The following is a 13,944-nucleotide window of genomic DNA, read 5'->3' on the forward strand; positions in this document are numbered from 1 at the left end:
AACCAGAGGTCATTCACAATGAGTGCAGAACGGGCAAAAACGTTGCAGGACAGGGAAGATACTCAGTCTAGTAGAAAAAAATAAAACCTCGCAATATCGTGTAGGCTTTGCTGGATGGGGTGGAATGTTAATGTTTAATGCCCTCGGTGGCACCGGTAGGTGTAACAGGTGAGGTCTGTTATCAGCGTTCGGTGCCCTGAGGACACCTGGGCTGTGCAGTAGCAGCCTCCTCCCCGCTGTGGGGTTTTGGGATGGGCCGGGGCGCCGCAGTCGCTGGTTTACGACGCCCGGCGGAACAGTGAGTCTGGAGCTGGAATGTGGGGCCACCCGCTGGGGATGGCTGTAGCGGGCGGCGATGTTCTGCCGCCACTGTGCGCGGCCTGCTCTTGCTGTACCTCTCCTCCGTTTCTGGAGGAGCCGACTGAGGCGAGTGGGTGTGGGAGGGCGCTGGTGGTCGGGTCGGGTCGTGTGTGCCGTGCGGGCCGCGCGAGGCGGGTTTTACAGTCCGCCGTAAAGCAGCGGGCCGTTTCTGCGTGCTCACCACCCGACCCTCTTCCCAGCCGTTCTCTCTCTCGAGGCGTACACGTCTAGGTGTGGCAAAGCATGAGAAAGCAATGATCGTTTTCTCCTGTTTGCTCTCAGAAATCTAAATTCGAAACTCGTATCGCACTGCAATCGACCAAATACACTATCTGATCACAATATCTGGACACATATTAGCTGACATTAATACGAGATGTGAGCGTTTATGACAGCTTCCATTCTACGGAGGACACTTTTAGTGACGTGTCTGAATTTCTGTGAAGGATTCCATTCCTCTTCTAGAGCTGAAACAACCGCAGGTAATGATTTATGGTTAATTTATTTATTTATATACTAGCCGACAATCCCGGGGTTCCTGGATATTCATTTTGGCAATTTTATTAGAAGCGGAACCAAGAAGTTAACTCTTTTTCTAATATCTAAAATATATCATTACGGAATATTCGTAAAAGCACATTAGAAATTATGAGACAGTCGTACAAAGATGTGCGCATAAAGTACAAATGTAGAAGTGCGTAAAGCTGCTTCCCGTGTAAGACGCGATTCTGCAAACGTCTCTATGGCAATTCCTCTTCAAGATCTATAGATGGCAATTGTTTTCGCCTACAGCCGTTTGCGCTTCACAGTTAGAAGCTGTCAAAAGCGATGTCAGGTATCACAGGTTTTCATAAGTTGCCTCGACTGTAGGAGTGTCTTAGTGGGAAAGGATAAATGCATTAAAACTTCATGCATGGTAAGACATTTTCCTACACATCTCAGCTATTATAACGTCACATCTCTCGAATTATGAGTGTATAATGGCCTATTTCTGTAGGTACATTCAGTGTAATATGTGGATACTCTCCGATATATGTCGCGAATAGAATTAATAGCAAAGAAATAATAAACTTAAACGTCATGCATGTTGCGGCAGTTTTTCGTGCATCTCAGCGCACAAGACGTCATACTTCGTAATTTTCTTGACGTACAATGATATATTGTAGGTACATTCAACCACATACTAAGAGTACTGTCTGCAAAATGTGTAGTGAAAAGAGTTAGTAGCAAAGAAGTAATAAGTTTAAACGTCAAGCACAATGCGACGGTTTTTCACGCATCTCAGTGTTTCTGACGTCATATCTCCTGAACGACGAGTGATACCACGAAATAATTTTGTTGGTGCATTTGGCGGCATATATAGATACTGTCTGCGAAGATCATTGCGAATAGTGTTTGTAGTACAAAAGAAATAAATTTGAATATCATGCATGACGCGGTAGTTTCCACGCTTTTCATCGTTTATTATGTCATACTTCGTGGACTATGATATGTAGGTGGTTCCTATCTTGACAGGGATCGCTGCCTAACAGTGAGAGACATATTTATCAAATTTGATTGAAATCGATAAAGTTGTTTAGAAGGAGATGTCGAAGACACATAATGTACATACATACCAACAAATATACATACATACGTACATACACACACTATGTGATCAAAAGTATCCGGACACCTGGCTGAAAATGACTTACAAGTTTGTGGCGCCCTCCATCGGTAATGTTGGAATTCAGTATGGTGTTGGTCCACACGTAACTTTGATGACAGCTTCCACTTTCACAGGCATACGTTCAATCAGGTGCTGGAAGATTTCTCAGGGGATCGCAGCCCGTTCTGCACTGAGGAGAGGTATCGATGTCGGTCGGTGAGGCCTGGCACGAAGTCGGCGTTCCCAAACATCCCAAAGGTGTTCTATAGGACTCAGGTCAAGACTCTGTGCAGGCCATTACAGAGATGTTATTGTCGTTTAACAAGTCCGCCGCAAGCCGTGCGTTATGAACAGGTGGTCGACCTGTTAAAAGATGCAGTCGCCCTCCACGAATTGTTCAACAGTGGGAAGCAGGAAGGTGCTTAAAACATCAATGCAGGCCTGTGCTGTGATAGTGCCACGCAAAACAACAAAGGGTGGAACGCCCCTCCATGAAATACACGACCACACCATTACACCACAGTCTCCGAATTTTCATGTTGGCACTACACACACTGGCAGATGACGTTCACCGGGCATTCACTATACCCACACCCTGCCATCGGATCGCCACACTGTGTACCGTGATTCTTCACTCCACGCAACGTATTTCCACTGTTAATCGGTCTGTGTTTACGCCCCCTTCACGAAGCGAGGCGTCGTTTGGCATTTACCGGCGTCATGTGTGGAGTGTGAGCAGCCGCTCGTACATGAAATACAAGTTTTCTCACCTCCCGCCTAACTGTCATAGTACTTGCAGTGGATCCTGATGCAGTTTGGAATTCGTGTGTGATGGTCTGGATAGATATCTGCCTATTACACATTACGACCTTCTTCAACTGCCGGCGGTCTCTGTCAGTCAACAGACGAGGTTGGCCTGTACGCCTTTGTGCTGCACGTGTCACTTCACGTTTCCACTTCACTATCACATCGGAAACAGTGGACCTAGGGATGTTTAGGAGTGTGGAAATCTTGCGTACAGACGTATGACACAAGTGACACCCAATCACCTGACCACAAGCGAGGTCCATGAGTTCCACGGAGCACTCCAATCTGCTCTCTCACGATGTTTAATCACTAATGAGGTCGCTGATATGTAGTACTTGGCAGTAGGTGGCAGCACAACGCACCTTGTATGAAAAACATATGTTTGTGTGGGTGTCGAGATACTTTTGATCACTTAGTGTACATTTTTATAATAAGTATGGATAAACATACTTAAGTGATGTAAGTACGGTATAAGAACAGGGAAGAATGGTAAATCACCTGGACCAGGCAATTTCAATCTGGAGCTCTTAAAATATGGTGGTGACGAAATTGTGAAACTAATAACACGGTTATTCAACAAAATAATACATGGAGATTCAATACCCAAGGAAATGTAGCTGGGCTATATTAATACTATATTTACGAAAGGGGATCGCTAAAGCTGCTTTAACTCTTGAGGAATTTGTGTTATAAACACATTAATGAGAATTTTTGGGAAAATAATTAAAAATAAGCTGCAAATAAATTTTAAAACCCCGGAAGAACAATGTGACTTCACAGTTGGTGGATCATGCGTGCATCATATTTTCACATTACGATAGATCTTAGAGATTAATTTTCATAGATTTAGAAAAAGCATATGATACTGTTCCAGAAAACTACTTTGGAGATCATTACCTTTGGTAAACATAAAGGATCCTTTAGTAAAATAATAGAATAAATGTATAAATGTAACATACATCAAGTGAAAATTGGTAGTACACGTTCACAGAAATTCAAAACTAGCAAGGGTGTGTTACAAGGCTGCCTCATGTCACCAACATTGTTTAACATCTATGTGGACATCAGTCTTAAGACACGGTCCCGTAAAGACAACGGAATGGTGCTACATATTATAGATGGAATGTGAAACTTCCTGGCAGATTAAAACTGTGTGCCGGACCGGGACCTTTGCCTTTCGCGGGTAAGTGAGTTCGAGTCTCGGTCCGGCACACAGTTTTAATCTGCCAGGAAGTTTGATATCAGCGCACACTCCGCTGCAGAGTGAAAATCTCATTCTGGAAACATCCCCCAGGTTGTGGCTAAGCCATGTCTCCACAATATCCTTTCTTTCAGGAGTGCTAGTTCTGCAAGGTTCGCAGGAGAGCTTCTGTTAAGTTTGGAAGGAAGAAGACGAGGTACTGGCAGAAGTAGAGCTGTGAGGACGGGCCGTGAGTCGTGCTTGGGTAGCTCAGTTGGTAGGGCACTTGCCCGCGTCAGGCAAAGGTCCCGAGTTCGAGTCTCGGTCCGGCACACAGTTTTAATCTGCCAGGAAGTTTCATATCAGCGCACACTCCGCTGCAGAGTGAAAATCTCATTCTAGATGGAATGTGTTTATATCGACTGCTATTTGCAGGTGATCAAGTAGTTACAGTATGAGATGGCGAGGAAGCAATTTTACGTGTAACCAATTAGCAATGGAATACAGAACCCAGGGAGTCAAGGATAATTTCCAGAAAACAGAATATCTCACAAATGTCCCAGATGACTTATACGTATAGGGAAAGGTAATTAAAAAGGTCAATGCTTTCTATTACTAGGGATCCATTTTAGAGTTGCAGCGAAAATCAGAGGGAGAAATTAATAAAAGAATTAGCAGTGGAAGGAAGGTAATGGGGATGCTCAACTCAATCTTATGGAGCAGGAATGCGATAAACCGAACCGAAAAAATTATATATAAATCGATACTGGAGAGCTTAGTTATGTATGAAATGGAGACTTGGACTGCGAATATGAAACCACTAAAAAAAACTGCAGGCAGCAGAAATGGACTTCTGGAGAAGTTCAGCAGGAATTTCTAGAAAATAGAAAGTAAGGGTCGGCCGCTGTGGCCGAGTGGTTCTAGGCGCTTCAGTCTGGAACCGCGCTGCTGCTAGGGTCACAGGTTCGAATTCTGCCTCGGGCATGGATGTGGGTGATGTACTTAGATTAGTTAGGTTTAAGTAGTTCTAAGTTCTAGGGGACTGATGACCTCCGATGTTAAGTCCCATAGTGCTTAGAGCCATTTGAACCTTTTAGAAAGTAAGAAACGATGTAATAATAAAGAGAATGGAAGTAAGAGACAGAATACATGACGTGGTTGGTAGAAGGAAGTTCCAATGGAATGGGCATGTAAGGAGAATGGAGGAAGCAAGTATTCCGAAAATGATCCTGGAATGGGAACCAGAGGGAAATAAGAGGACGCCCTCGCTCCAAAATGAACGATTAACAATGAGAGGACTTGGCACAGAGGAAGAAGATTCACAAGATCGAAACACCTGGAGGGACATCCTAAGGAGATGAATTAAGATCTTATGTAATAGATGTAATAATTCCTGGGTATTTGTTATGTTGGTGCCCGCATCTCGTGGTCGTGCGGTAGCGTTCTCGCTTCCCACGCCCGGGTTCCCGGGTTCGATTCCCGGCGGGGTCAGGGATTTTCTCTGCCTCGTGATGGCTGGGTGTTGTGTGCTGTCCTTAGGTTAGTTAGGTTTAAGTAGTTCTAAGTTCTAGGGGACTTATGACCACAGCAGTTGAGTCCCATAGTGCTCAGAGCCATTTGAACCATTTTTTTGTTATGTTGGTGAAAAACCACTGATCAAAAGAAAATCTCAATAAATAATAATAATAATGGATAAACATTACAGTGTAATCCAAAAGCTTACTAATTATAGTGGTTCGTTTGCTATCATTGCTGTTATTTAGTATGTTTTTTACATAAGTGGACTGTTAATTTAAAAATAGCACATACCCTATTACATAAAAGAAATTAGGAAAAGGAAAACAAATTTTCCTATGTTTTTAAAAAGAAATAATAGATTATAGGAACGATTTATATAGAAAAAGATGTCCGTCTAACTGGCTATTTGCAGTAGAAGGGCAACTGTAACCACTTCAAACCTGTCTCACCCACATCAGTATGTTACTGTGTACTCTGCTTTGTTTACTATAGATCAAGAAAAAAATGGTTCTAATGGCTCTAAGCACTATGGGACTTAACATCTGAGGACAGCTAGGCTTAGAACTACTTAAACCTAACTAAGACATCACACACATCCAATCCCCGAGGCAGGATTGCAACCTGCGACCGTTGCAGGAGCGCGGTTCCTGACTGAAGCGCCTAGAACCGCTCGGCCACAGCGGCCGGCTGTGTATGTCAAAAGATTAGCTCCACGTGGCTTGTGTGTGAGGTATTACAGCATTATTTGTTACTGCAATTTGTGCATGATGTGTGAGAGTACCATTTGTTACTGCAACTACTTTCGGCATCTGCCTGCGCCATAAGCGGGAGGGGAGTTAGACCTCGCGCCTCGGCTCCCTGAAGGCCATTTTTTATCGATATTGTACGTTGGCGTTGTGAAAATGAGTATTATTATGCCACAGGTGTATTTTTATGTACTATATTATGAAATTCACGTGTTTTACAGTTTTCTTCTTATACAGTTTACTTATTATGGAGTAACGTATTTGAAAACAATGATCCAAAGAAGTAAGGAATTTCATTTTTGGTTTGAATGAACAATAAAATTCGTTGTTTTATTTCTTATTACTTAAGTGCTTTGGCAGTGATGTTAGACGCTGGCGTCTCCAGCGAAGTCGACGTTCTAACTTATGACAAGGGGGTTCCACTGAGAGCGGGTAGGGACTCTGGGCAGGCCAGTCCAGTTTAGGAATTTTACTGTCCACTAATCATTGCCTCACAGATGCTGCTTTATGACAAGGTGCATTGTCATGATGGTCAGTTAGTCATCCTTTTCCTACAGTTTCAGTATTTTATGCAGAACACAATGACAAAAAATGAATTAATGTCCTTCTTCATTTAGCGTTTCCTTAAGTGCAATAAGGGAGCCCCATCCTACACAAGAAAAACACACATGCCCCGTATGTCACTTTTGGCACTACACATGACGTCACGTAACGATTTCAAACCATCAGCCATACTAAAGCGCTTCCATCCTGCTGTCATAGGATTCATTACACAAAATAACTCGGATCCAGTCATCCACTGTTCAGTGCCTTTCCTCTTTACGCCACCTCAAGCGTCGCTTATTGCGAGGCGCGTTTTTTTTTTATAAAAGTGCCGCTCTGAAATAAAAATAAAACAAATAGACTTTATTTAGCAGTTATATTCTTAAACCATAACTTGTACTAAAACCTATTTATCTACGTTATTCCTGCCAATAATCAGCATATTTACTTTTGCTTGCTTGTATTTTAATTGCCTCCTCTGATTGAGAATACGCGCTGTGATTCGTTTTCTTATTTCTAATGGCGGATAAACGGCTAAAATTCGCAGATCAGTGAAGCGTATGGAGAAAAGACAATGAGCCAGGGGATGGTATGGAAATGGGCGAGAGCTTCTAAAGATGGTCGAACGAATGCTTACGATGCGGAACGAAGTGAACGACCTCCAGTCATTACTGTCGATGTGGTGCAGAAAGTTGATAGAAAAAGTGAGAGAGAACAGGGAAAAGTGAAAGAGAACAGAAACTTTATGATTGCAACATCTTGTGATAAGTTCCCTTGGGTGTCAATAAGTGTCCTTTAACCAACTGTGGCTTCTTCAGGTGGCAGATTTCTACATCTTGGTAGATGGTTGTTACAGTCTCTGTGCGGTTATAAGTTACACTTTTTTATAACCCAATGGCAGCACGGCATCTCTTCCAGATGATACGTCATTACGCCACTCTGGTTTCATGCTAGCCCGTGCCTCGCATCCGTTCGTGTTAATGTCTAAGCTCTCCATATCTCGCTTACAGGAGTCCTTGAACATCAATACAGGACGTCCTAGGGTCTATTGGCTACAGAAAGCTCTCCCAGCAGCACTTCAAGTGGCGATCTCACAGGATCCATACGGTAGACGTGTCCCAGCCACCGGAGTCGTCTCTGTTCCATGATAGCTGAAATGCTGTTGCAGTTAGTTTTAGATAGTACTGCTTCGTTGATCTCTCGGTCCTTCCACGTTACTCCAAGGACGGATCTCAGGCACCGCATGTGGAAAGCATTAAGGCAATGTTCTTGTTTGGCATAAGTAGTCCATGTTTTCGATGCATACAAAAGCGTACTGAGGACACAAGTTTGATGATGTATAAAAATTTTAGTGGTGAAAGAGAGTTTGTTGTTTCTCCAAACACGTTTAGAGAGCTTGCCTAAAATTGTCGCAGCTCTTCGAGTGCGAGTATCAATCACCTTGTCAACAGAAATGTTTGAGTCCTTACTGGATCCAAGGTAGCAGAAGTTATCCACGACGTGCAGAGTAGTTCCATCTAATGTGATATTTGGCTATGTATTAGCATTCTGAACCATAATTACGGTCTTACTACTGTTTCCACTCATCGAGAATAGGTGGCATGCATGTCTAAATCTTGATACTAGCTCTTCCAGTTCTTCTGCAAGGCTCGCAACAATCGCAGTATCATCAGCATATAGGAGTTCACGAGCGATTATCTCGTAGTTCTCTTCAGCACACTAACGATCAAAAGTCTTCCATTTTTCCTAGTATGCAGGTATACACCAACATTAGTTCTCAAAAGCCACTCAGAACAAAACCGAGAAATAAATTCTGAAAAGTGTAGGTGCCAACACGCAGCCTTTTCTTGAGCCACAGTTCATATTGAATGGTTTAGATTTACTACCATCGAAAATTACAGAGTCATGCATATTGTCATGAAATGATCTTATTAAGGATAACAAAGTTGATGGACATCCAATTTTTTCCAATATACTGTTGCATCTCTCCCTAGTGATGATGTCATAGGCTTCGTTGAGATTTACGAAAGCCACTTATGATGGCACTCTATGTTCGCAGCATTTTTCCTGTAGCTGGCGCAAGGTGAATTGTGGATCCGCCAGCTCTAAATCCGCGCTGTGACTCAGGGTAGGTCCCAGCAGCCAAAGTTTCCATTCTTTTCAAGATTATCCTCGCATACACCTTTCCAGCAATGCTCAAGAGAGATATTCCTCTATAGCTGATACACTCACCTCTGCCGCCTTTCTCCTTATAGATTAATACTATATTTGCATCTCGCACGCCTTGAGGTATTGTGCGTTCCTACCACCACTGCAGTAGCATTTGATACAATATCGGCGGAACTCAGTCCAGTTTCATGATTTCAGACGATAGTTTATTCACGGCCTGTACTCTTGCCTAGCTTAAGACTCTTAAGTGCGAGTTTCAGTTCGTTGAGAGGAGGAGCACCATCAAGCTCAGACATAGCAGGGTAAGTTGGTAAAGTAGCCGCCCAAAGCTTCTGAAGAAATGTTCACCTCTTCTGAGTATAGGTTAGCGTAGTGTTGCCTCCATCTATCTAGCTGCTTCTTTTATCGTTGACTGGATCACCATTAACATCTTTCATCGCAGCGTACTTCCTACTTGTCGGTCCAATGGGTGTTTTGCTGTCTTGATATGCGCCACGACAATCTCCTTTGTCTCGGCAGATCTGAATATACTTGCAAAGGCTGGTCCAATTATTTGCACAATGGTGAGAAACTTGTTGATGATCGGCTTTGCAGGCTTTTTAATCAGCTATTTATTGTTGGTCTTTAGGATTATTCATAAAGAAGGGCCTCTGTGGCCGAGAGGTACTAGGCGCTACAGTCTGGAGCTCTGGAACCGCGCGACCGCTACGGTCGCAGGTTCGAATCCCGCCTCGGGCATGGATGTATGTGATGTCCTTAGGTTAGTTAGGTTTAAGTAGTTCTAAATCTAGGGGACTGATGACCTCAGATGTTAAGTCCCATAGTGCTTAGAGCTATTTGAACCATAAACTGATAAGCATTACGTTTCTTGTCTATATACGGGCACAACTCACTTTCACATTCAGCAAACCAGTCGCTTTGAGTCCTATCCTGCTTCCCAAATGTTCTAATAGCTGTTTGCATAATACTTTCTTTACTTAGATGCCACATACTTTCGGCGCTCTGTACTGTTATCAATTGGTCACGATTCAGTTTCATCTCGATATCTTCTATGAACTTTTAACGTAGCGCATCATCTTGGATGCCTTTGGTGTTGATCTTCACTCTTCAGCGAACGCCTTCAGCTGAGTCAATCTTCTTCGTTGTGAACAGTGACTGGGTCATAACCAAATAATGACCAGTATGACAGTCAGCACTATGGTATGTACGGGAGTTAAGGACATGGGGCAGGTCTTCCAGTTATGATGAAGTCGAGCTGATGCCAATAGCCTGAACGTGGGAGTTTCCATGTTACTCCATGAACGGCTCTGTTCCGGAAGTAAATGTTCTTGATGCAGAGAGAAAGAGAGGTGCCAAGTTCAAGCAGTCGCTAACCATTCTCGCTCGTATTTCCACTGCCGCATGGGCCAATGTAGTCAGGCCAGTTGTTCCATGTATTTCCAACACTGGCACTGAAGTCTCCCAGGAAGATGAGTTTATCTGATCCACGAATATTCTCCAAGCACTTCCGCAGATCTTGGTTAAAGTTGTCTTTCACTTCAGGTGGCGCTTTCATAGTGGGAGCATATGCTGAGATTAATGTGACGGGGCCTGTTGTTGTCCTTAATCTCAAAACTATTAGTTGTTCAGAAAAAGATTTTGGTTTTCCGCAGCGGCTAAGAAGACTGTACTGCAAAGCCAACTCCATGCTCACATCTTTCTCCAGTGTTTCTCCCTTTCCAGAAAAAGGTGTAATTATCTTTAAGTAGACTGCCTTTCCCTGGTAAAGCAGTTTCCCGCGATGCAGCCACGTCGTCGCGAAGACGCAGCAGTTCTCTATCGACTATGGCTGTTTTCCAGACAGTAGGGGCGCATCTGTAGAAGTGCTATGTTCGGGTAACACAGTTCTGACATTGAAGGTGACAAAGCGAGTTATTGAACTGTTAGTTTTCTTCACGTGAGCTACTTCATCGCCTTTTTTTAAACCCTGTATCAAGCACTACGAGTTGCTTGCTGCTCCTTACACCCATAGAATCGCAAGGTGGGGGACGGACAGGTATCTTACTGACGGGGGGGGGGGGGGGGGGCTGCCCAGCTTGAGGTGGGCGATAACCAGTCAGTTAGCTTCAGTTAGCTGCACTGGCCTATCCCACCAACGAGAGTAAACCCTGGCGCCCGCACATACACCCCTCGGCGCAAGATTTAAAACCGGTAACTGCGATGCCCCGTGTTGTTATCCGCAGTGTCCTCTCCACATGCACTACATCGCCTGCGACGTATTTGAGAACCACGAGATTGTCCAGCATTCATGGCTTTCTCTGGAACAAAACAAATGTTTCCTCAGGAGTGACAGATCACTATTTGTGCAGTTGAGTGGGTTGCTGGAGATGCCGACTCGTTCAGGTTGAACCCAACTGTCGCCTACGATACTCTGGATCCGTTGCCCACTCCGCCAAGCATATGCGCCATACCGAAGTCCTCCCTTTCAGCCGTAGCTGCAGTTGGGGACTTAACCCACAACCTTGGGGTAGCGTCCTGCATCACACCCCACAGAACTGGGGTGAGACAGGTAGTAAACTGAAAGACACCCTCGGGTATCGAAACCTGATGCTGTTGGGGTCAAAAAGCAAGAGCTGGCCAAGGTAGGCTGAAAGAAAAGAAAATAGAAGGGGTCTGACCCAAGGAAGTGGAAGTAATGTCACCCCCAGCTTGGCGCTCCGTGAACGCCACCAGCGAACTTCTGGGTGAAGTTTCCTGTGTGGTACGACAGGTACGTACCTTAATATTGGTGGGAAATATGCCTGTAAAGTGTATTAAAGTATAGGATTTCAAGTAAAAGTAAAATTTTTAAGAAAATTATACTTGAAACATACTGGGAGATTAAATCTGCGTGCTGGACCGAGACTCCAGCTGAAGACTGCGTTTCGTGGGCATGTGCTCTACCGACTGAGCTACCGAAGCATAACTCACAGTTTTACATCTAGCAGTACCTCGCCTCCCACCTTCCAAGTTTCACAGAAACTCTCCTGCGAACCACGTAAGTCTGGCCCTCCTGGAAGAAAGCATAAGGTAAGGCATGGTTTTCGCACAGCCTCTGGAATATTTACAGAAGCAGAGAAGTAAGTATCCTATATCACATCTATGCCTGTCTATAGTTATTATTATTATTATTTCTTTACTTTCCCAGCCGTTAAGTCTGGTTAAAAATGGGAAGTGACGCGGACCTTGATCAAGCGTCACTTACTATTAACTGTACGGTATGTGTTATATTGCATTTAGTAACTTTCGGGTAATTGAACATGTATCAATAATTACGGATTTCTGTAATCGTATATATAAGTTTGGATGTAGCTGTATTGTATTGATGTACTGGTGGATATTGTGTGGTATGACTCCTGTAGTTGATAGTATAATTGGTATAATGTCAACTTTATCCTGATGCCACATGTCCTTGACTTCCTCAGCCAGTTGGATGTACGAGGGTTATTCCAAAAGTAAGGTCCGATCGGTCGCGAAATGGAAACGACTATGAAAATCCGATAAAGCTTTGCACAGATGTGTTGGGTAGTGTCTCTAGTATAACCCCAGTTAGCATCACGTCGCTCTTCTCATTTCTGAGCTCGCAGTGAGTGCGTAAAGATGTCTAGAAAATAGTGTCTGCCGCCAAGTACGAGGGCCTGGTGAGAAATTTCGCCTGAAGCTATGCAGCCAACATTACATAACTGTCGTGCTGTTTCGTCTTCACGACAATTCTCAGCCGCATTCTGCAGGGGCAATGAAGATGCTCCTGCATCGTTTTCAAATGGAAATGTTAGATTACCCACAATACAGTCCGCAATTGTCTCCCCCTGAGTTTCATCTCTGGTCACATGAACCGCTGTCTTTGAAGACAACATTTTGACACAGACAACGAGGTGTAGGCCAGCGTGGAGAATTGACGGAAAGCACTGGCGGCTGCCTTCTATGATGAGGCTATTGAAAAGTTGGTACAACGCTATGACAAAAGTCTAAGTCAGAACGGCGACTACGTAGAGAAGTAGCTGAAAGGTGTAGCTAATTGTTACAAGTAAAACATTTCTGATGTTCACTGTGGTTTCACTTTGGCAATCAATCGGACCTTACTTTTGGAATAACCCTCGTATTTTTCAATTTTTTCTCCTGTTTTCTTTTGTAAATTTGTTGTATTGGGTATGGATATTTCGATTAGTTGTGTTAATTTCTTCTTTTTATTGGTGAGTATGATGTCAGGTTTGTTATGTGTTGTTGTTTTATCTGTTATAATGGTTCTGTTCCAGTATAATTTGTATTCATCATTCTCCAGTACATTTTGTGGTGCATACTTGTATGTGGGAACGTGTTGTTTTATAAGTTTATGTTGTAAGGCAAGCTGTTGATGTATTATTTTTGCTACATTGTCATGTCTTCTGGGGTATTCTGTAATTGCTAGTATTGTACATCCACTTGTGACGTGATCTACTGTTTCTATTTGTTGTTTGCAAAGTCTGCATTTATCTGTTGTGGTATTGGGATCTTTAATAATATGCTTGCTGTAATATCTGGTGTTTATTGTTTGATCCTGTATTGCAATCATGAATCCTTCCGTCTCACTGTATATATTGCCTTTTCTTAGCCATGTGTTGGATGCGTCTTGATCGATGTGTGGCTGTGTTAGATGATACGGGTGCTTGCCATGTAGTGTTTTCTTTTTCCAATTTACTTTCTTCGTATCTGTTGATGTTACGTGATCTAAAGGGTTGTAGAGGTGGTTATGAAATTGCAGTAGTGTAGCCAATGTATTTATATGAGTGATTGCTTTGTGTATTTTGCTAGTTTCTGCTCGTTCTAGAAAGAATTTTCTTAAATTGTTTACCTGTCCATAATGTAGTTTTTTTTATGTCGATGAATCCCTTTCCTCCTTCCATTCTGCTTAATGTGAATCTTTCTGTTGCTGGATGTATGTGATGTATTCTATATTTGTGGCATTGTGAACGTGT

The sequence above is a fragment of the Schistocerca serialis genome, chromosome 2 (assembly GCF_023864345.2).
Source record: "Schistocerca serialis cubense isolate TAMUIC-IGC-003099 chromosome 2, iqSchSeri2.2, whole genome shotgun sequence".
Classification (NCBI taxonomy): Eukaryota; Metazoa; Arthropoda; class Insecta; order Orthoptera; family Acrididae; genus Schistocerca; species Schistocerca serialis.